Source organism: Gorilla gorilla, chromosome 9 (assembly GCF_029281585.2).
Source record: "Gorilla gorilla gorilla isolate KB3781 chromosome 9, NHGRI_mGorGor1-v2.1_pri, whole genome shotgun sequence".
Lineage (NCBI taxonomy): Eukaryota > Metazoa > Chordata > Mammalia > Primates > Hominidae > Gorilla > Gorilla gorilla.
The window spans coordinates 42,330,693-42,352,718 of NC_073233.2; the positions used below are offsets into that span (position 1 = coordinate 42,330,693).

Genomic DNA, 22,026 nt, shown 5'->3' on the forward strand with positions numbered 1-22,026 from the left:
AAATACAAAAATTAGGTTGGGCATTCTGGTGCACACCTGTAGTGCCTGCTACTCAGAAGCTTGAGGTAGGAAGATAACTTGAACCCAGGAAGTTGAGGCTGCAGTGAGCTGTGATTATGCCACCACACTTCAGCCTGGGCAACAGAGCAAGACTGTCTCCAAAAAAAAAAAAAAAATAGTGTTGAGAAGAGTTGAGCTGGGGCGGAAGTGGAGGCAGCCAACTGAAACTGATTAGTATAATAAACACAATTCCCAGGCTTGGATATTATGGACCAGTAAAGTAATGAAAAAAAAGAAAAAAACAAAAGCTTGGGCTCTTGATGTTGAGTCACCCGCTTTTATTTGATCAGATGAGAATAATGAAAACCAAATCACTCTCTAATTATCCAATCATTATTTTATAAAATAAATTATGTTTTAATACAAAAATGTTGTAATGGCTCATCAGAATGAAGGATGGTCCTGTAACTGGAATAAGTTTAATTCTAAGAAGAGCTTGCTGCAATTGTGCCTTCATTTTCTACTTTTGTTGCTAACCAGTGAACCCTTTGTCACGGACCAGGGTGTTCTTGTAACACACATTTGGGAACTGCTGGTAGAGACTATTCTGTTCAGAGGCTTGACTGGGAGGGAGGAGGCTCCAAGGCTGTGGCTGGGGGCCATGGGAGGGTGTAGGTAATTTGTTTTCAGGTATGTGGGTATTTAGGATTTCAGGAAGGGTTTTCTAAAGCAGGAAGCCCTCACTATGTGCCGAGAAACTGGGGAGGCCTTTGTGAAGATAGGAATGGGTAAAAAATTCTGGGGAGAGGAGGGAGGAAACCAAAGAGAGATGGGGGAATAAGATTTATTTAGCATCTGCCGGTCATATGTTAGGAGAGAGGTCTGTCTCATTTAATGCTCTTAAATAGTCTTTGGGGTCAGAGACACACTATTTTTTTAAAGAATAGTGTGAGGGTTTATTCAATTTAAAAAATTCGCTTTTAAAATCAGGAAAAGAAGAAAATCCAACAGTAAAAAAAGCCGTTAATCATTAACAGGTTGCATTCATTAAGATGACACAAACAATTTATCAAATACCTTTATGACCAACATTATTTTATAGCAGATCCTGACTGTTATTAACTTTTGGATCTGTGAATCTGGGCCCTACTGCCAAGGCATGTTACTACTGACCTACTGAATTCTCTTACCCTTTTATCACATAAAATGTTCTCTAACGTAAATTTTTCATTCTTTGTTAGTGACGTATGACAAAGAAGAGTACTCTACCTGTAATTTGTCTTTGGACAAGATAAAATGCTTTATTTAAAAATGCAGGCTGGGCGCAGTGGCTCACGCCTGTAGTCCCAGCACTTTGGGAGACCGAGGTGGGTGGATCAGAGGTCAGGAGTTTGAGACCAGCCTGGACAATATGGTGAAACCCCATCTCTACTAAAAATATAAAAGTTAGCCAGACATGGTGGTATGCACCTGTAGTCCCAGCTCCTCGGGAGACTGAGGCAGAAGAATCTCTTGAACCCGGGAGGCAGAGGTTGCAGTGAGCTGAGATCGCACCACTGCACTCCAGCCTGGGTGACAGAGTGAGACTCCGTCCCAAAAAACAAAAAACAAAAATGCAGTATTCTTTTCCTTTAAAAATGTGTACATAAAAAGGATTTGGATAAAGTATGATGAAATAATAGGAAACAAGGCCAAATTTTGATAAAATAAAGGGAAATTGGTGAGGCTTGGAACATCAAACCAGTCAGAACGTGGCCACAAGAGGGACAGGGCAAGTAGATGGAGAACAGCCATGTCAAGTTTTCCTTGAAACTTCTCCATCCAGCGTTTTTGTTCTGCAAGTTAAACAACCAGCTCAGAGATGTCCAAGTTATATACAGTCTTACTTTTACCCACCTCATGTAATGGTGAAGCCATTTATTTAGTAAATACAATATCAGAAAGGGTATATATATTAGGAGACCCACTTCCACAAAGGGGTTGGGAACTCTTTTTCAGAAATAGCATCATATAACCTGGGAAGTACTGTGGAAATCCAGGCACATTTTCTTGTAAACTGTTACTTGAATTCAAAACCAAATTCTGTTCCTTTCTATGTACAGTGAATCCCTGGGATCCTTGGTAGGGCAACCTCCTAATCCATAAGGCCAAGCAAGGGCTGTTTCCTGTTTTCTTCCTTTAGTTCAGAGGCTCGTGCTGTCCTGAGGTAAAGCTTGAAGACCTTGCACTCTTTCCTCCTACCAGGCATTTGGTGTTTTCTGATCCCGTGTGGTCCCAGAGACCCCAGGGTCACCATGATGGAAGTCTCCCTGTAGGGACTGGGCCTGCTGGGCTTCCCTTAGTTCCCTTTCCAGTGCAGCTGTCTTGGACTTTTCCAAATTCAGCTGCTGCTAGAGCTCTTCTGCTTTCCCCAGGGAGGGCCAGGGCCAATTTCTGACCAGAGCTGCTGCAGAAGGTCTCTGTCCTGGATCAGGGTGGATCATGTGCTTGAGCAGACTGTAAAAGTCTTCTGAGAGCTCCTGAGGAATGTCTGGGAAGTTACTCTCATGGTTATGGTGCCTTGCAGCACTGTTGATGGGTAATGTCCTTACTCCTTCAGCCATTGCAGTGATTAATCCCAAGGCAAATAGGTCTGCTTTGGGAAGGTACTAATAATCCTCTTGCAAAATCTCATTTGCTAGGAAGCAACTATCTCCTTTTTCCACTTTGAGTTTGCTTATTGATGTCACATGGCCTAGGTCACCAATTTTATATATCACATGGGCAGAGAGAAACTAATCAGCTTCATTTTCAACTTCTGTGACTCCAGAGGAGTCACTTTGCATCTTGTGACAAAGGAAGGTTTTACAAGGTTTCATATCCGGGTGTACCACGCCAGAGTTGTGGCTGTATTTAAGTTCAAGGGAAATCTGTGGAAGGATGTCCTTGAGTTTTGGCTCTTGGAAGTGATTAGTAGACTTAGTGTTTTCAGATATAGCAGCCTGCAAGCTCCTGCCATTGCAGTATTCATTCTGAATGATCATATGGTTATCTTCTGCCCGTGAGGGGTAGTAATGTACCAGGTGGGGTGATGTCCAAACACTGTATGAGTATAAACTTCACACAAAGCCAAATTCTCAGGTGAAATCCTGCAAAAGTTTTCATATAGTGCTTTATTGCATAAACACTTCTATCCAGGCTTTTAATGCACTTGTAGACTGTACCAAATTCACCAACCCCAATTTTTTCTACCTCCGAGCATTCTTTTTTATAGTAGGAAGCCATGTTGGTTTCTCATAGAACACATGTCTCAGCAGGCAGCCCTTGTTCTTCCTTGCCTTCCTCTGGACCAGCTTCCTCAAGATCATCTCGAATTTTCCTCTTGACACCGGATTGAAGGAATAATTTTGTATAGGACTTTGGGGTGAAGGGATTAGTATTGACCAGAGCCAGTGAGGTCATCTCATCCTTGGGAGGAGTGGATGTGAGCATCAGATGCTTAGAGCCTCTGGAAGGAGGCTTCGCTGTTGGAGAAATAACGTCTGGCTCAGCGGGCTTTTGGGAGTAGAGGGGCTGGCACCATGTGGCAGCTTGTTCCTGTTGCCTGGTTGGCCTGGTGTCTCAGGATATTTGAGAAGGTGTGACACTGGAGTCCTCAAAATCTGATCTGGATCTTCTTTTTCTTTTTCCTGAGGTGTGTTGAGTTCATGCACGTTACTGAGAGGAGTCCTGGGCAATGTAAGCATTGCCTCTGAATCCTGCACTTCACTCTTCTCTGGGGTCTGGCTCTGGGCCTCCCTGCTTCCTTGTGCTTTCTTTTGCCCTTCATTCTGAGTCTCTTCTTCCAAACAGGAAAAGCTTAATTTCTCAGTTTTAATGTTTTAATTTAATTTATGTTTAATGCCTCAGTTTTTTGTTAATATTTCTGTCATCCATCTCAGCCAAAGAGCTTTACAACATAGGCAAGATCTATTGCAAGAGAACACCGTGATTCTGCAGAAAGAGGAGAAAATTATTTAACCTGGCAGGTTTCACAACTCTAGCCTGCCTTTCCCTCTACCAGCTAACATCTAGCTGTTTCAGATGGTTAAATTCCTCACGTGTGGCCTCATCATTTGGTAACTGGCAGATGGGACTCTGTCGTCTACAGATCTGTTTACGAACAGTCCTTTCCTAAGTGCATATGGTGTGCGTACCAAGTCCCCGGCTCAGAGTCACGATTTTATACACAGGTTCCAGTCGTGGAATCCACATACCTTAGACTGGGGGGCACTTCCCCCTCAGGACACCGAAGCTCAGAGAGAGGAAAGAAATCCCTAATATTCCAGATGCAGCCAGGATTTCAACCCAGGCCTCTGTCTTCTCGGTCGAGGTCCTTCTCACTTCATGTCCATGGAGGCTTCTCTGCTCACTCTGGTGTGAACCCCAAGGGGCTTCCCCTGAAAACTCATAATAGAATCTTTGAACAGCTGCCCAAGAACAGATTTCAGATTTTCAGCCATTTTCCTCTTTTAATGGAAGCTCTGACTGGCTAGTTGGTTAATGGGTCCCAGGTTCTCCCAAGCCACTTAACTTCCTAATTTTCAAGCATTATCCATGGAGAAAATCCACTCTGCAGAAGCTTATGACTTAATGAGCTCAGTCAAAGTCAATCTGAAGTTGCAGGCAGCAGCTTTGATCATTGTGATAGGCGTTTTGGTTTCCACCGAGCAGAGAATGGGAAAAAGCTTTGCCCATGACTTATTAATCACTTCCTTGGCTGAGCTGTCTTGCCTGGCTCTCCTGGGAAGCACCAGTGTTGAGGTTGCTCAGGATTCAGCCTCAGCATGGGCTTTAGGTGTCCAAAGGCCCCGTGTTGCCTTGTTTCTGGAAGGCTTTGCTGAGCTGGAATGCAGCCAGGTGTTGGAACCAGAGGTGCACACCTTGAGTAAACTCCTCTCTGCTTTCAAGCAGCCCTTGAGGCCCCTTATTGGCAGAACCAGCTCCTCCAGGGAGGAGGCATGTGGGGCCCACATGCATGCGTGGAGTTTTTTTCAGAGACCCACTGATAAAATACTTACTTCAGTGACATGGTACCAAGTCCTGCTTTGTTTATTTTAAAAGTCTTAATACAGCATTAGCCATGAGGATGCCGGCTTATTTGCTTTTGGTTTCTTGCTTGTGGTTTTTGTTTTTATGAGGAGCAAAGAAGCTAGGCCTGATCTTCTGGGAAAGTAGCCTGCTGTATGTTAGCCACACACTGGAAGAGGAAAACTGTTCTGTGTGGAGTGCTTACTGTGTGCCCCGGGTACTGTCCTTAGTGCTTTTAGGTCATTATTTAATCCTCTCACAATCATTCAAGTAGGTGTCACAGGTTAAATTGTGTCCCCTGAAAAGATACATTGAAGCCCTAAAACCTGGTACTTGTGAATGCAAACCAATTTGCAAATGGGGTCTTGACATACGTAATTCGTTAAGACACAGTTCTGTTGGACTGGGGTGGGCCCTAATTCCCATGACTGGTGTCTTTGTAATAAGAGGGGGCACACAGACACTCACAGAGGGAAGATGGCCTTGTGAAGACAGAGGCAGACACTGGAGCATGTAGGTGCAGGTCAAGGAATGCCAGGGATTGCTAGCAACCTCCAGAAGCCAGGCAAGGAAGGATTCTGCCCTGGAGTTTTCAGAGGAAGTATGGCCCTGCCAACACCTTGAACTTCTAGCCTCCAGAATTGTGAAAGAACATATTTTTGTTGTTTTAAGCCACTCAGTTCGTGGCAATTAATTACAGCAGCCCTTGGAATTAGTATAGTTAGAATTACCTAGAAGAATATTAACCCCATTTTATAGATGAGTACATCAAGGCTGAGAAGTGTTAAGCATCTTGCCCCAGGTCACTCAGTTCATAAGTGGAGACAGACAAATCAGGTCTTGCATAATGCCGCTGCCAAGTCCATGCATTCATTTTCACGATGGAGCCAGCAAGGTGGTAACTTTCTAATGCTGGGTATCTAGGACATCTTAATGAGCAGTTTAGTCTCAAAGGGAGATTGCCCAGTTGCAGTTTAGATCTGCTTCTAATCCTGGATTTGGCCAGAAGATTCCTTGATTGACTCTGGGGGAACCTTTACTTTTATAGAGAGGATACAGGCCTGGTATTTTCTGTCCAGGGGATGTAAGCATGGGGTGGAGTATGCCATCTCTCCCCGCTACTCAGCCAGGCCTGTGGGTCATCAAGGACCCAGCCCATTCTGCAGAGAGTTTAGACAGCTTGCCCAAAGTCTATCTGTAGTTGGAAGAAGCATGACTGGAAGGGAGATAATGAAAGGGTGCCATTTCTTCCTGATCTCTCTAATTCTGCCTGTACCCTTACCCCCATCTGAACTCCCACCCCTGCCTACACTACCCCTCCATCTGGGAGAGAGAATAGTAGGAGGGATGTCATGTTTTAGAAAGGATATTATTTCAAGGGCGTTGGGACCCCAGTGAAAGATTTTATTGAGGGGAGTGACATGACCTGTTGGACACTGTGATGTGCTGAATTGCATCCCCAAAACTCATATGTTGAGCCCTAACCCTCGGTACCTCAGAAGGTGACTGTATTTGGAGATAGGGCCTTAAAGAGGTAATTAAGTTACCTGTTAGGTAGGCTGTTAGGTTAGGCTCTAGCCCAGTTTGACCTATGTCCTTGTAAGAGGAGGAGTTTTAGACACACAGAGAAACACCAGGCATGCACATACACAGAGGAAGGACCATGTGCAGACACAGTGAGAAGGTGGTCATCTGCAAGCCAAGGAGAATTCTTGAGAAGCCAAACCTGCTGACTCCTTGAACTTGGACTTCCAGCCTCCAGAACTATGTCTGTCATTCAAGCCCCTCGGTCAGTGGCATTTTGTGATGGCAGTCCCAGGGAACGAATATAGAACCAAAAAGAAGAATTGAGCCTCAGGACGGAGAATGGATAGGGGAGCAGTATTGTGGGTATTCAGAACAGCTGGGAACTCACAGGAAAGAGGAAGGTGGTGTGGACCAGGGAGATCTACAGAGGTGGGAGGAAGAGGACAGATTACAGAACTGTGTAGGAGCCTTAAAACTGATTATTGGGATGGGGAAGGAGTGGGGGAAAGAATCTAGGAAGATCCCAGTATACTATCTGAATGGATGGTGGCTCCATTCACTGGTTTATGGGAACACTGAAGGAGCTGCCGGTGTTGGGGAGGAGTCCCAGTTGTCAGTAAGATGTTCTCTGGCAACTGGTTTTTGTATCTGGAGCTCAGACAAGCGATCTGGGCAGGGATGGGGATTTGGAAAGTACTGGCATCTAGATGACCACTCAGCTGTGGGTACCAATGAGGAGGAGGAGACGAAAACTTGTTAAGCACAAAACTCTGTGAAACCCCAGAGTTTCACAGAAACCAGATCTTAAGGGAAGGCACCACCGTAGGAGAATAAGAAGGGGAATCACCAGACCACTGTGCTGAGAAACTGAGGGAAAGACTGTTTCAGGATGACAGTTCAAGACACGGGCCAGGATTTAGGAGTTATCAGCATGGAGATGTTAGGGCGATTCATCAGTGAGAATCTTAAAGGGGGAAGAGCAGAGGACCAGAGAAACCACAATAGCTTAAACTTTTTTTTTAATCGTTTGTTTTCAAATTGGTAATAGATATAATGATATAAAATTTGAAAGAGAATTTCTCATCCCTGCTGCCTCACTGCACAGTTTACTGGTTACCCGTTCTCCAGCCCAGAGGAAACCAGCCCTCAGATTCTTGTGTGCTACTTCAGAGGTAGCTGTTTACGTGCAAGAATGTATGTAGGTAGGTATGTCTGAACAGATAGATAGTCTGAATTTAATTTCTTTGCAGTAACTGTAGCATACCATGCATCCTATTCTACAAATTATATGTATTTATTGATTTGAATTTTATTGTTTGAAAAAGAAATGCAACCATATGGTTCAACATTTAAAAGGTATAAAAGAGGCCAGGCGCAGTGGCTCACGCCTGTAATCCTACCACTTTGGGAGACCCAGGTGGATGGACTTCCTGAGCTCAGGAGTTTGAGACCAGCCTGGGGAACACAGTGAAACCCCGTCTCTACTGAAAATGCAAAAAAATTAGCCAGGCATGGTGGTTTGTGCCTTTAATCCCAGCTACTTGGGAGGCTGAGACAGGAGAATCACTTGAACCCGGGAGGCAGAGGTTGCAGTGAGCCTAGATTGCACCATTACACTCCAGCCTGGGCAACAGAGTGAGACTCCATCTCAAAAAAAAAAAAAAAAAAAAAAAAAAGAGCACATAATAAAAGCTGTCCTTTTGACCTGACCCCAGCTGCCCTGGTCTCCTCCCTGAAGGCACCTCAGTTTTGTTTTGTTTTGTTTTTTTTGATTATTGTTGTTGTTGTTTACTTACTAAATATATTTCAGAGATCTCTCTTTCAGAATGGAAAGATTCCTTATTCTGTGTGTATGGTTCATGGTATTCTGTTATATATGCACTATAAATTATTTCACTCTAAGCTCCTATTGGTAGACAGGTTGATTCACATCTTTGCTGTGACAAACAATGTTACATTGGATAGCCTTATACATATGTCATTCTACATACCTGTAGAGATGGAATTGTTGAGTTGAGGAGTCAAGTGTGTTTGTAGGTGTTTTTTTTTTGTTTTTTTTTTTTTTGAGGTGTAGTCTTACTCTGTCTCCCAGGCGGGAGTGCAGTCGTGTGTGGCATGATCTCTGCTCACTGCAACCTCAGCCTCCTGGGTTCAAGCTATTCTTCTGCCTTAGCCTCCTGAGTAGCTGGGACTACAGGTGCACGCCACCACGCCTGGCTAATTTTTGTATTTTTTTTTTAGTAGAAATGAGGTTTCACCATGTTGCCCAGGCTGGTCTCCAACTCCTAACCTTAGGTGATATGCCCACCTCAGCTTCCCAGAATGCTGGGATTACAGGCGTGAGTCACCGTGCCCAACCACATTTGTAGTTTTGATAGTTACTGCCTTGATGTCCTCTAAAGAGGCTGCACCAGTATACTCCCCACCAGCACTAAATGAGGGTGCCATTTTTCCCATTGCTTTTCAATCAAGTGTGTTATCACACATTTTGATCCTAGTCAGTGTCTCATTGTGTTTCTCACTATGAGGAAACATCTTTCCATAAGTGTAAGAACCATGTGTAGTTTCATTTCTATAAACTGTTTATAGCCTTTGCTTTTTTTTCCCTATTGAGTAATTAATCTTTTTCTTCTTGATTTGTAGGAACTACTTACATATTACAGAAATTAGCCCTCTGTGATACAAGTTGCAGATATATTTTCTCTCTTAATCAGATTTATTAGTCTTTTCTTTCATAGTTTTTGGACTTTCACTTAGGAAGGTCTTCCTCACTCCAAAATTACACATTAAAAGCATGTTTTCTCTTTTGATGTATTTTTCTATTTAAATCTTTCCTCTACCTGGAATTTATGGTGATATCATGTGAGAGTGAGGGATCCAGCTTTATTTTTTTTTCAGGGGCTACCCAGTTGTTTGGATCATTTGTTGAACATTCATTCTTGCTCACTAACTTGACCTCTCTTCTGTTGCTGCTGTGTAACAATATTATCACAAACTCCATGTTTTAACACAGCACACACTTACTGTGTCACAGTTTCTGTGGGCCAGGAGCCTGGATACAGCTTAGCTGGGCTCTCTGAAAGCCTGAAATCAAAGTGTCAGCTGAAGCTGCAGTCTTATCTGAGGCTCGACTGGGGAAGGATTCAATTCTTAGCTCATGAGGTTATTAGCAAAATTCATTTCCTTGCAGACAGCCAGATTAAAGGCCTCATTTTCTTGCTGGCTGTTGACTGGAGGCCAGTCTCAGTTTCTTGTCATGTGGGTCCTCCATACAGTCTCTTGTTTCGTCAAATCAACAAGAAAGAGAAGGACTCCAGCATGATGGGAGCTGCAATACACACATCTGGTCACCTTCCATTTATGGATTAGAAGGAAGTTACAAGTCCTGTCCACATTCAGGGGAAGAGGATCACACAAGGGCATGATGCCAAGAGGTGAAGACCATGGTGGGGCCTTAAGAGTCCACCTGCCATCCTAGGTTTATTTTACTTTAAATTTCTATGGGTATATACCTGCTTCTGTGACCCCACCAACTTTTAAGGAGTGAAGCCAGCTGCAAGAAGTAAATGCAATGGGGCTGAGCTCATCTTTCCTGATTCCCTGGTTAGGTGCGGAGCCTAACTCTGTCCAGTTGTGGACTTCATTTCATAAGACCCTTTGGCAGCTCTTCACTGGCTGAACTTGATACATATGCTGCCTGCTGACTTCATGTCCATAATCCATGTCTCCAGGCTGTGATAACCTACGAACTGCTTGGGTATAGGACAAGCTTACTACCTGTTTCCATACATTTGGCCCCGAAATTCTGTATTTTATTAGGGATTATGTTCATATTGTTAAATACTACTTTTCTGGCCACACCACTGCTTCTTGGTGAAATCAAGTGTGTCATTGCAACTTGAAGATGTTGTCCTAGTAGTAATAGCAAATAGCAGTAATAGCAAAGCTGTGGAGTGTTTGAGTTGCTGATGGATTAGTGCCAATCTCTCTCCCTGAAGAACAAGAGCATGCAGAACAGGCATCTGGAAGAAGGATGGAAATTCTGGCAGCTGTGTTCTCTGCATTTTCGTTTTCCCCACATTTCCTTAAGTCAATTTTGTTACCTACAGTTCCTGGCCAAAATAATGCTTCCATTTCCTTTCCCAAAAGTCATTATAGATTGATTGACCTGTAGGGGGTAGAGAACTCAGACTCTAATTAAAAGATGATGGGTTAAAGGAAGTTAAAAACCAAAACGAAATAACAAACAGTATAGGCACTGGAGTGCAACTGGTGTAATCTTTGGTACTGAGCTTTGTAGGACAGAGAGGTATAGGATGATGCCGTGATTCATGAGAGAAGGTTGGAGAATGGAACCTTCAAATGGGCTGAGCCAGAGAGCTGCCCAGGAAGAGGAGGGAGCACTAGGGATTTTTTTTTTTTTTTTTAGAAGAAGGGTGTGAAGCCAAAAAGAGTTGTCAGTTGTGTTTGGATGTGCTGATGGTGGTAGAGACTTCTGAGAACAGGTGAGTAGAGCATTGTGTGCCCAGGCTCAGGAGAATGTTCATATAGAAGATACCTTGGGCAGGTTGGGGAATCAGTTGAAGAGAGGGACCCTTTTTGATATCAGGTAAGAGGAGTTGGGCTGGTGAGGGGTGGAGGGGTCTCATTTTCCTAGGAGTGTAGGGTGCTGAAAGGAAGGATAGGGCCTAGTTCCTGAAGCAGAAATGTGATGATCTCAGAGTTGGGGACCACATGGATGGGGTGGGGTGATGTTGGCAGGAAACCTGCCTGGTAATTCTTTAAACTTGTTGTGAGTGAATGGTGTCATGGTAGAATTTGAACTTGGAAGTGTACACAGTTAGATCCTTATGTCCCTTCATAATTAAGACAGGCATAGTTGTAGGGATTAGTTCTGTGAGTCCAGCTCTTCCTGAGATGCAGAGGGTTCATATCTTGGTGGGAAAGGAGGGTAGGAGGCAATATGGGACTTTACGGATGTTGGAGCTGGAAAGTTTCTCCCCAAAACAGGTAATGAGAGCTGGCCAGGTGGCCTCCGAAGGAGATCGTGTACAGGAGAGGTATGGAGGCCCAGGGGCAATGGATGAGGGATGCTTTCTGGAAACACAGACATAGACACAGTCAGGAAGGGGATGCTGGTATTTCCTATGTACACTCATTTCCTCCCCTCCTGTGACAGTGCATGAATTTGACCTCATTCATCATGAAACTTACTATGTTGCAGGCATCGTGTTAGGCACTTGGGGGTACTGAGTTGAATAACACAAAGTCTCTTCTCCAGGAGCTTAGTCTGGTGGGGGTGGGGAAGGACACTATGAGGTGTCTGAGACAATGTTGGAATGAATAAGTCTTCCATTTTCAAAAGAGTCTGTTTTAGTTGAATTTTATTATATCGCAAGGTGGACGGTGATTTAAGGTGTGTGTTTGTGTGTGTGTGCGTGTGTGTGCATGTGTGTGCACACATGTCCATGCATGCATGTGTCTGTGTTTAGCTGTGTTGCTTTGGCTTTTTATTTATCTTGGAGTTCTAGAAATATGCATGCTTGCAACATATTTACAAATGTGGTTTTTTGGGTGTTACTGGTTTATTGAAATTCAAGCTCGAATTCAATAACTCACCTTATTAGAATGAAAACTGCATTGCTCAGGCATGTGTTATGCCTATAGAGTGGCTTTCAGAGCCTGCTGGAGGTAGGTAATTCAGGGTGGCATGGTGCTGGCTCCATGCTATCAGGGACCCAGCTCCCTCTCTTACTTGGTATTCCTGTGCTAAGTACCTCATGGCCCAAGATGACTGCTTGAGTACCAGCCATGTCATCTGAATTCCAGCTGGAGGAAGGCAGAAGGCACCAAGAAGGATGGGCTCCGTCTTCTTAAGGATCCTTCCTGGAAGTCACACACTGAACTTCTGCTTGCATCCCATTGGCCAAAACGCAGCCACATTTTGTTGCAAAGAAGACTGGAGAATGTGCTTAAGTAAAATCAGGAGTCTTTTTAGTAATTAGAAAAGGAAAACATATAATGGGGCCGGGAGGAGTGTATGAAGGGGTTCATTATGAAGGGAAGAGGACCAAATTCCAGAATTTTACTTCTGAAAACTTCACAGGGGTATTTTACAGAAAATATGATCATTCTCCCAAGCAGCTTTACTAGAGGAATAAGAGGTATCCTGGGAGAGTACAGGTAGGGAGAGGCCCAGTGAGACGCCCGTCTTAGGTCCTTTCAAGCTGCTATAACAAAAAACCTTAGACTGGGTAATTTATAGACAATAGAAATTGATCACTCACAATTCTCTAGGCTGGGAAGTCCAAGAGCAAGTCACCAGCAGATTCCGTGTCTGGTGAGGGTGCTCTGCTTCATAGGTGGTCCTCACATGGTGGGAGGGGAAAAAGGCCCTTTCAGGCCTCTTTCATAAAGGTGCTAATCCCATTCATGACCTAACCACCTCCTGAAGGCCCCATCTCTTAACACTATTACATTGGGAATTAGATTTAAACATAAGAATTTTGGAGGTACACAGACGCTCAGGCCATGGCAGTGCCTTCAGATGGTGGGGTTAGGGAAAACAGATGGTGGTTTCAAACCTGAACCCCTACATCAGTGGTCACCGTGGCAGACTCCAGGATGTGGATACGGATTTATAATAGGGCTGCAGCTTCCTGTGTGGGTTCCATGGGATATGCTCCAGGGTGAGGCACAGTGGGGATCTTCTTACTGATTGACAATGGCTTGTGATTCTCCCAAGCGATGCAAGGTAAGTCAGCTTATTTAAAATAACCAGGATGTCTAATTCACATTTTTAGGAGGAAGAGAAGTAACACTGAAGGCTGTTTCCCATTGCATCAAAGGCAAAATCCAAACTGTAGTCGTTTCTGAATGGAATCCCTGCCTGTCTCCAGCCTCACACCCACTCGAGGTGTGCCTGCCTGCAGTGCTGCACTGCTCCCTTCAGCCTTCGTGCAGGGTCATCCAGGATCGTCCAGGGCAGGGCAGCCTCATCCATTCTGTTTGTGACATTGTGTAACACAACCTAGTACGGCCATCAGTTAAATGTGTTTGCTGTCGTGGTAGCTCTTCTTGATGTACTAAACTCCTTGATTCAAGATGGGCTGTTCCTCACACATCTTTGGGACCCCAGCTTTGCTTTGCTTGGGACATGTGACTCTGACCCAGTACCCCAGACCTGAAGTCCCCTCTATGTGTCAGTCCTGAAAGGATTCGCTGTTTTCTTAGCCTCATGGTCTCTCCTGAGCAGGAGGCATTGCTTTACCTAGAGCAGATTATTGAGCTGGAAAAGACAGTTAATAGGTAAATTGATCACCAGCTGAGTCCAGGATAGTCAGCTCAATGAAACATTAAAATTTTAAACACCTGCATTCAGAGTTGTTTCTCTAACATTCCAAGTGCTTCAGGTCAGGGGAGGAAAGAGGAGTTATTTTAGCTTAAATTATGCTTATCCTCTGAGGGGCACAGCTATTAGTATATGGTTTCCCTGAACTTGGGCTCATTTTGGATTTTGCTGAATGGTTTACACATTTTTCCCTTATTAGTGAATACCAGAATCTCAGATTTGCAAAGGATTCTTTAATAAGGCTATTTGTTCTCAGCCATTTGCTTTCATATTTGAGTTGTTTTTCTTTCCACACATTGAATAATGCTCCACTCCGGATCTGAGGTGTCTGCCTGGAGTGTTGCTTTCATAAACATGGTGAGGAAAGACAAGAAGAAGCAGGCCCAATCTGTGGAAACTAACCTGGTTGATAATTCGGGTGGTGGGCACCAGGAAACAGGCATGTGGTTTTTCCTTTGGGTACCCTCCAGCCGAGTAGGGCCCGGGCTCCTAGATGGGACAGTGCTGCGTTAGAGTTTGGTCACAGGCTTGACTAGGTGGAAGAGCTTTCTGAGAGTTGTGTGCAAAAAAACACTTAGCTGCCGTTCCATATTTGCTTGCTTGATCCCCTTGGCTGCTTTGGGACTCATCCAACCTATGACCTCTCTGAACTTGGAAAATGAAGTTGCAGTTTTGGCCACAGGATATTTATTGATGGTGGAAGGGTGTGGAAGTCTCTGAGTTGCAGTTGTGTTGTAGTATGATAGAGTTTTCCTTCCTGAGGTTGACCATGGCTTAGTCCTTGCTATGCAGGGTAGTGTGAGGATTGGATTTCTCAGGTTAGCGGAGCTTTAGATGAGCGTTGAGACTGTCTCAGAGCCTCTGATCCATTTGTTTTAGGTTGTTGGAGTTTATTTGCCTCTTCTGAAGACATTGGGAGAAGCCAAGTTAAAATCGAGTTAAGTTAGTTCCTAGGTACCATACTTGAAAGAGAATTTATAAGATATACTGAGCCTTGTTGCTCCGTGTTGAGAGATGTGGTGGTTGATGTACCTGGGACAAGGTTGTTGAGCCAGTGGCATTCTCCTGGGAAGGGCTCTCCTGGTCTCCCGATTTCAGCCAGGCTCACAACTATTCTACTGGATATATCCTCTTACCTTTAATTGGCCAATTGTTTATCAATGCGGAGCATCATCAAGAATGTTAGAGAAGGCCTGGTGTCTCTTTGCTAGAAATATCTAAACCGGCTGTTTAAGTGTTCTTGTCTTTAAAATAACAAGGTGATGGAAATTATTTAAAAATGAAGCCTTTTAATTGAGCCTTAATCTCCAGAGAAGTATTTTAATGAGATTTATAATGTGTTTAGTAGCTCTCTAATGAGTTCGTCAATTTGCATAATGCTGATTATCCAGGCAATTCAAAGTAATTTACAGCTATATCTTCATTACTATGTGGCAGATATTATCCCCATTTTATTGCTGGGGAAATTGAGGCTTCATATAGTGAAATAAATGACCCATGGACAGTCAAACCACAGAAAAGAATGACTGTGCTGGCATTTTCCCCTTCCTTGATACCATTGGCTTTATTAGGATGGGCGTTATATGGCTTATTGGCTCCTGTTAGGGAACTGATCCACTGGTAGATTAGTTAGTTGGTTTGAGTTACTCCTTTTGAAAATGAGGTTTCTGTTTCTGTTTATATATATAAAATGGAAATTCTAGTTCATTTAGCTCCCCTACTGTGAAGGTTAATGAGTGTATGTGAACTTTGTTAAAGTTTGGGAGAATGACAGTATGAGAAATATTATTTTATTAATGAGAAACTTGGATTCTGCTCCTGGGCCTTGTGAAAGTATTTTCTGGTTTTCCAAATGCGAACAGGTGCTGATAAATCCTTTTCTACTCACTCCCTGCCCAACCCAGCTGAGGACTTCTTTTATAATATTCTCCCCACTAGCCAGATGTTTTAAAATAGCAAAATTATTAAATAATAATTTGTATTGTTAAAACATGAATGAAAGACATGTATAGCTATGAGAGTTTCTACTTAGAGGTCGTTCTTGTTGCCTTGCAGATGTGTTTTGATTTCAGCCAAGAACAAAGATATTTGATATGTCAATTGCCCAGTGTTTAGGAAAAAGGATAATTTTGGTTACTGCTTTTGAACTAGTGGTGGGAACCTTGGACATCCCCCACAGTCTGGGGACCCCAGTTTAGAAGCTATTATTGGGGACCCTCGGGCCACTGCTGACCCCAGGGGAGGCAAGACTTCCTCGTTTGGATTTTGGTTTTCAGATTAGTTGGGGGAAATCTCACATACGGGAAGAAGAAGAAAAACAAATATAAGTAAGTTTCCCTTTGGGGCCATGGTCCACTTACAGCTGTGACTTGGACCTTTCACTTCTATTTCCTAAATGCTCACGTCATTAGGCCATGCTTTTGGGAAACATGAGGGCAGTGGGCAGTGGGCGGGGGAGGGGGTGGGGGGGCTGAGTCAGAGGGAGGGAGGGTTTTGTGGTGACAACCAGGACTCTGCAGGCAGAGTAACTTGGGACTATAACTTTGCTGTCTGTTTCTCAGCTATGTGACCTTGGCCATGTCACTTAACCTTCCTGGTCTCAGTGTCTTCATTTGCAAAATGGAGACAATAACGACCTCAGTGGGGTGGCTGTGGGGATTAAGTGGGTTAAGGTTTGTGAAAAACAAACAAAAACAATGGGGGTGTCCTTGGCTGTTAATATTAAGAACAGAAAAATAACTCATAAATATCTCAGATTCTGATAGCTGCTGCACACGCTGATGAAAAGATTTGTTTTCAGATCCTCAGATCTTTTTAGGAGTACACTTCTCTAATGTTCATTTAGATGGTCCTGATGCTGTGACCTTCTCTTTCTCTTTAGAAAAGGAAGTCGATTTCAGTAGGGGCTTCTCCTTGCCTGCAGTTTGCCAAAGCTGCATTGGCAGGATAGACTTGGAAATGCAAGGGTGCTTGGCATCTCCCATCAAGTTGGCATTTCCCTGGCTTTAGCTTTCGACAGGAGCCAGCTGTGGCCCTGCTCAGCCCAGGCTGTGAACACAGTGTGTGGGTGAGCGTTCGGGTGCTTGAGGCATGCTTTTGTTGCATGTTAGAAAAGCTGTATTTTCTGCTTTTGGCTATTCCACTGAAAACTAAAGGACGATTCCTTCTTACTTGGCCGTGTAGCCTGGGAGTTGGAGCTCTTTGGGCCTTCCATCACCAGTGTTGTTTCCTCGGCTGTTCTGGGTTGCAGCAGTTAGTCCTACGTTCAGGGCCAAGTTGTGTGCCTGCACTCAGGAACAGGCACTATATTATTAAATAGTTTTCTGGAGTGGGTGTAACAAAGTACCAAGACCGAGTGGCTTAAGCAACAGAAATTTATTGTTTCACAGTTCTGGAGGCCAGAAGTTCTACATCAAGGTGTCTGCAGGGTTTGTTCCATTTGCAGGTGGTGAGGGAGAATCTGTTCCGTGCCTTCCCCTAGCTCCCGGTGGCTTTCTGGCACTCTGTCGATCCTTGGGCAGCATTCCCTTGGTCTCTGCCTTCGTCGTGACATTATGTTCTCTGTGTGTCTCCACATCACCCTCTCTCTGTACAGGTCTGTCTCTATGTACAAATATCCCCTCTTTATAAGGATGCCAGTCATGTTGGATTAGGACCCATCTTAATGACCCCATTTTAACTCGATCACTTCTGTAAAGATCCTGTCTCCAAATATGGCCATATTCTGAGTTAACTGGAGGTTAGGACTCCGGCATATTGTTTTTGGGGGACACATTTCAACCCATAACTAATATGTGCTAATTTGCACAAAGTAGCCTACTCATGAAGCCATGGACTTACTGGGCATGCCCAGAAGGTGCGCCTTTTAAAAATCCACTCAAGGGCATGTCTGGGTAGCTGCCACTTGCCCCACAGGTCTGTCATACCCCTTCCTCTCTTCCCACGCATGTTGTTGTGCAGCTTGAAGACAGCTCAGCTCTCTCTAAGGTGGCCTTTTCTTCTGACTTCATTACACCCATGTGCATTCCATTCCTTTCCCAAGGCCACTGCTTGTGACATTTCTTGTGTCTGTGTTTAGGCCTGTTTGCTGCTTTTTTTTTTTTTTTTTTTTTGAGACGGAGTCTTGCTCTGTCGTCCAAGCTGCAGTGCGGTGTCGCAATCTCAACTCGTTACAACCTCTGCTTCCCAGATTCAAGCGATTCTCCTGCCTCAGCCTCCCGAGTTGCTGGGACTACACGTGTGCACCACCATGCCTGGCTAATTTTTGTATTTTCAATAGAGGCAGGGTTTTACCATGTTGGCCAGGCTGGTCTTGAACTCCTGACCTCAAGTGATCTACCCACCTTGGCCTCCCAAGGTGTTGGGGTTACAGGCGTGAGCCACCGCTCCCGGATAGTTGCTGCTTTTGAACTAATCCTGGGAACTTGCTTGATTATTAAATATATGTGAGCCTTATTTCCTTACCTCCATCGTACACACATTGAAGACAAGGATCATATATCAACCCTATATTGGGTGTATAGATTAAATAAAAGATACCATCAAAATTAATTTTACCTGTTCCTTTTTACCTGTTTGTAATGTGGCTACTAGAAACATTTTAATTACATATGTGGCTTGCATTATATTTCTGGTCACTGCTCTCTCCCTGTATCCATATAACAAACCTCATGGACCTGTTTGGGCTATGAGGCTAGATTGAAGGTTTGGAAGGAGGTTGGCATGCAGTGCTCTCACTGGCTGGCTTACCGTTCAGATGGCAACACCTAGACCCCTGTAGGGGGGTGTGTGGCGGTCAAGGTATGTGCACTCAGAACTTGTGAATCTGACCTTATTTGGAAAAAGGGTAATTAAGTTAAGGATTTTTATTTATTTATTTGTTTGTTTTTTAGACAGAGTCTTGCTCTGTCACCCAGGCTGGAGTGTAGTGGCACGATCTCAGCTCACTGCAACCTCTGCCTCCTAGGTTCAAGTGATTCTCCTGCCTCGGCCTCCTGAGTAGCTGGGATTACAGGTGCATGCCTGGCTAATTCTTTTGTATTTTTAGTAGACACGGGGTTTCACCGTGTTGGCCGGGCTGGCCTCGAACTCCTGACCTCAAGTGATCTGCCTGCCTCGGCCTCCCAAAGTGCTGGGATTACAGGCGTGAGCCACTGTGCCTGGCCAAGTTAAGATCTTGAGAAGAGGTCATGCTGGATTATCTAAAGCCAATGACAAATGTCCTTATAAGAAGAAAAACAGTTTGCTAATGATGAAGGATTTTTTCTGCTTGTTGAGAAATCTGATGTCTTCTTGGTGCTCATTAAGTACTTGTTGAAATAGATTGCTCCATTTTTGGGAAAACAGCATAACATACTGATTTACCTAGAGATTTTGGGTTCCCAGCAAACATTTTAGAAAGGACCCTCACACTACTAATTGCAAAATAAACATCTTCAGCCTCATGTGCAGCTGACTTATTTGGCCAGTGTTTATGTTTATGGGGAAGAGAAGGAACATTTGTTGACCGCCCACAATGCATTAGGCATTTTTTTTTTCATAATTACTTCTGTTAATCCTCATGCTAGGCCTGTGAAGTGGTTTATTGCCCTGGTTTATAGAGAAGGGATCTGGGTCTCAGAGAGGTCAACTGATTTGTCCAAGGACAGACAGATGGAGAGCTGGGAGTCCCACAGTCCAAGCCACTTTCAGCAGCAAGTGACTTTTTAGCAAGGAAATCTTTACATCAAAGCTAATGTGTGAAACAGGTCATCTGTACCGCTTTGGTTAGATGGGAGTCGGGTGAGCTCTTTGGCTCTGTGTCCCTTCACCAAGATTCTCACCAAGCAGGCTCTGGGGCATCCCTGCAGAGCACATTTAAACTTAATTGTTCTTTTTGTTTGTTTGTTTGTTTGTGAGATGGAGTTTTGCTCTTGTTGCCCAGGCTGGAGTGCAATGGTGCGATCTTGGCTCACCGCAACCTCCGCCTTCTGGAGTCAAGCGATCTCCTGCCTCAGCCTCCCGAGTAGCTGGGATTATAGGCATGCATCACCACGCCTGGCTAATTTGTATTTTTAGTAGAGATGGGGTTTCTCCATGTTGGTCAGGCTGGTCTCAGACTGCTGACCTCAGGTGATCTGGCCCCCTCGGCCTCCCAAAGCACTGGGATTACAGGCATGAGCCACCTCATCCTGCCTGTTCTTTTTTTTTTTTTTTTCCTGAGACCGGGTCCCACTATGTGCAGTGGCATGAACATAGCTCACTGCAGCCTCGAACTCCTGGGCTCAAGCGATTCTCCCACCTCAGCCTCCCAAGTAGCAGGGAACTACTTGTGCATGCCATGATGCCAGGCTCACTTTTTACTTACAGTTTTTGTAGAGATGAGCTCTTGCTTTGTTGCCCAGGCTGATCTCGAACTCCTGGCTTCACGCAATTCACTCACCTTTGTTCCCTGAAGTGCTGGGATTATGGGCATCGGCCAGCATGTCAGATCCATTATTGTTCTTGACTTGGTGCTTCCTGTACCCTTCGACTGTCTGGTTCTGTGGATTCCCTATTGCATGTCTCTCTTGGAGTTAGTAAATCTCTAGCATTTTGAGCTTTTCCTTTTAGACAAGTTAGGAAATGGAGTAGACTCAGGGAGAGGATATTTTTGCAGATTCCGTAAGGTGGTCTTGCTGAGATGGTGGGACTCTCTGGCCATTGGGATGGTAGGCTGAAACTCTGCCGTGGAGTCTTTTAGTACCTGGGCTCTAGTCAGTCTCTTGGTCCCTGAGGGAGGCAAATATGGGAGATACTTTGGTGAATTATATGGTTTGGCTGTGTCCCCACCTAAATCTCATCTCGAATTGTAGCTCCCATAATCCCTTCGTGTTGTGGGAGGGATCCGGTGGGAGGTAACTGAATCACGGGGGCAGGTTTTTCCAATGCCATTCTCGTGATAGTGAATAATAAGTCTCACAAGATCTGATGGTTTTATAAAGGGCAGTTCCCCTACACAGGCTCTCTTGCCTGCCACCATGTAAGATGTGCCTTTGCTCCTCCTTCACCTTCCACCATGATTGTGAGGCCTCCCCAGCCATGTGGAACTGTGAGTCCATTAAGCCTTTTTTTTCTTTTTTTTAAAATAAATTACCCAGTCTCGGGTATGTCTTTATTAGCAGCGTGAGAACAGACTAATACAGTGGAGTTCAATTTATGGTGTGTGGAAGGTGCAAAATCTAGGCTGGGGTGTGCCCAAGGAGAGGGCAGGAGACAGTACCCTGAGGCCAGTCTGGACAGATGAGTATTTGACGAGAGACTTATGTTGATGACTTTGTGTGAGAATGCTGCCGTTGTTCATGAGAGACATTCATATCCCAAGCATTTGTTGGATCCAGGAAGATCCAGATCCATCTAGGTTAGGGGCCACAAAAATAAGACAAAAATCTCTGCATAAAGGGCCATTGGGATTGCAACTGGACAGTGGCTGATTATCCCTAGGAAGAGGCTGAATTCTGAAAACATTTTGTATATGCAATGCCCCGGATTGGTTAAAGGAGAGATAATTTATTTCATTTTATTTTTGTGTCTCTTTGATATAGAAGAAAAGAAATGTGAACAGAACTTGTACAATATATGGTAAATTCTCTTTACCAGAATGTTGTTGATGTTCAGGCTCTAAGAATTAATGTGGTTTTATCTTGGAATTTAACCTGTTATTTATTGTGATATGCTTATGTAAGGACATGTGTTAGATAATGTATTAGGGTAGGAGAGTTCTGTGCTGCGGTAACAAACTTCCTGGAAAGTTTAACACATAGAAGCCTATTTTTCACACAAAAGCCCCTGCAGATTGGATGGCAGTAGTGGGTGAGGGCTCTACCTGTCTTGGTCACTTTCTCCTGGCTGATTGAGACTCCACCGTTTGCAACATTGCCACAGCAGGAGAAGAGATTGCAGGACCTGTTGTTGCCAGCTCCTCTGTTCACCCTAAAAGTGATACATGTCACCTTTCTGCACATTCCATTGACCCAAACTAGTCACGTGGCCCTGCCTAACCTGGGAAATGGGAGGACTGTCAGATGAGTATCACTCTCTGCCACAAATGATGCAGAGCACACCTTTTGGTAATTAGTTCA

The 22,026-nt window shown here is 44.3% G+C and overlaps 1 protein-coding gene and 1 pseudogene across 2 annotated transcripts in view; one reads left to right on the forward strand and one right to left on the reverse strand.

Annotated features, from left to right (window-relative positions):
- The window catches only part of LDLRAD3 (low density lipoprotein receptor class A domain containing 3), a 286,928-nt gene that overhangs the window by 20,718 nt on the left and 244,184 nt on the right, over positions 1-22,026 (forward strand). The gene's annotated exons all lie outside the window — the stretch shown is intronic.
- Positions 2,179-4,481, reverse strand: LOC134759311 (wee1-like protein kinase 2; annotated as a pseudogene).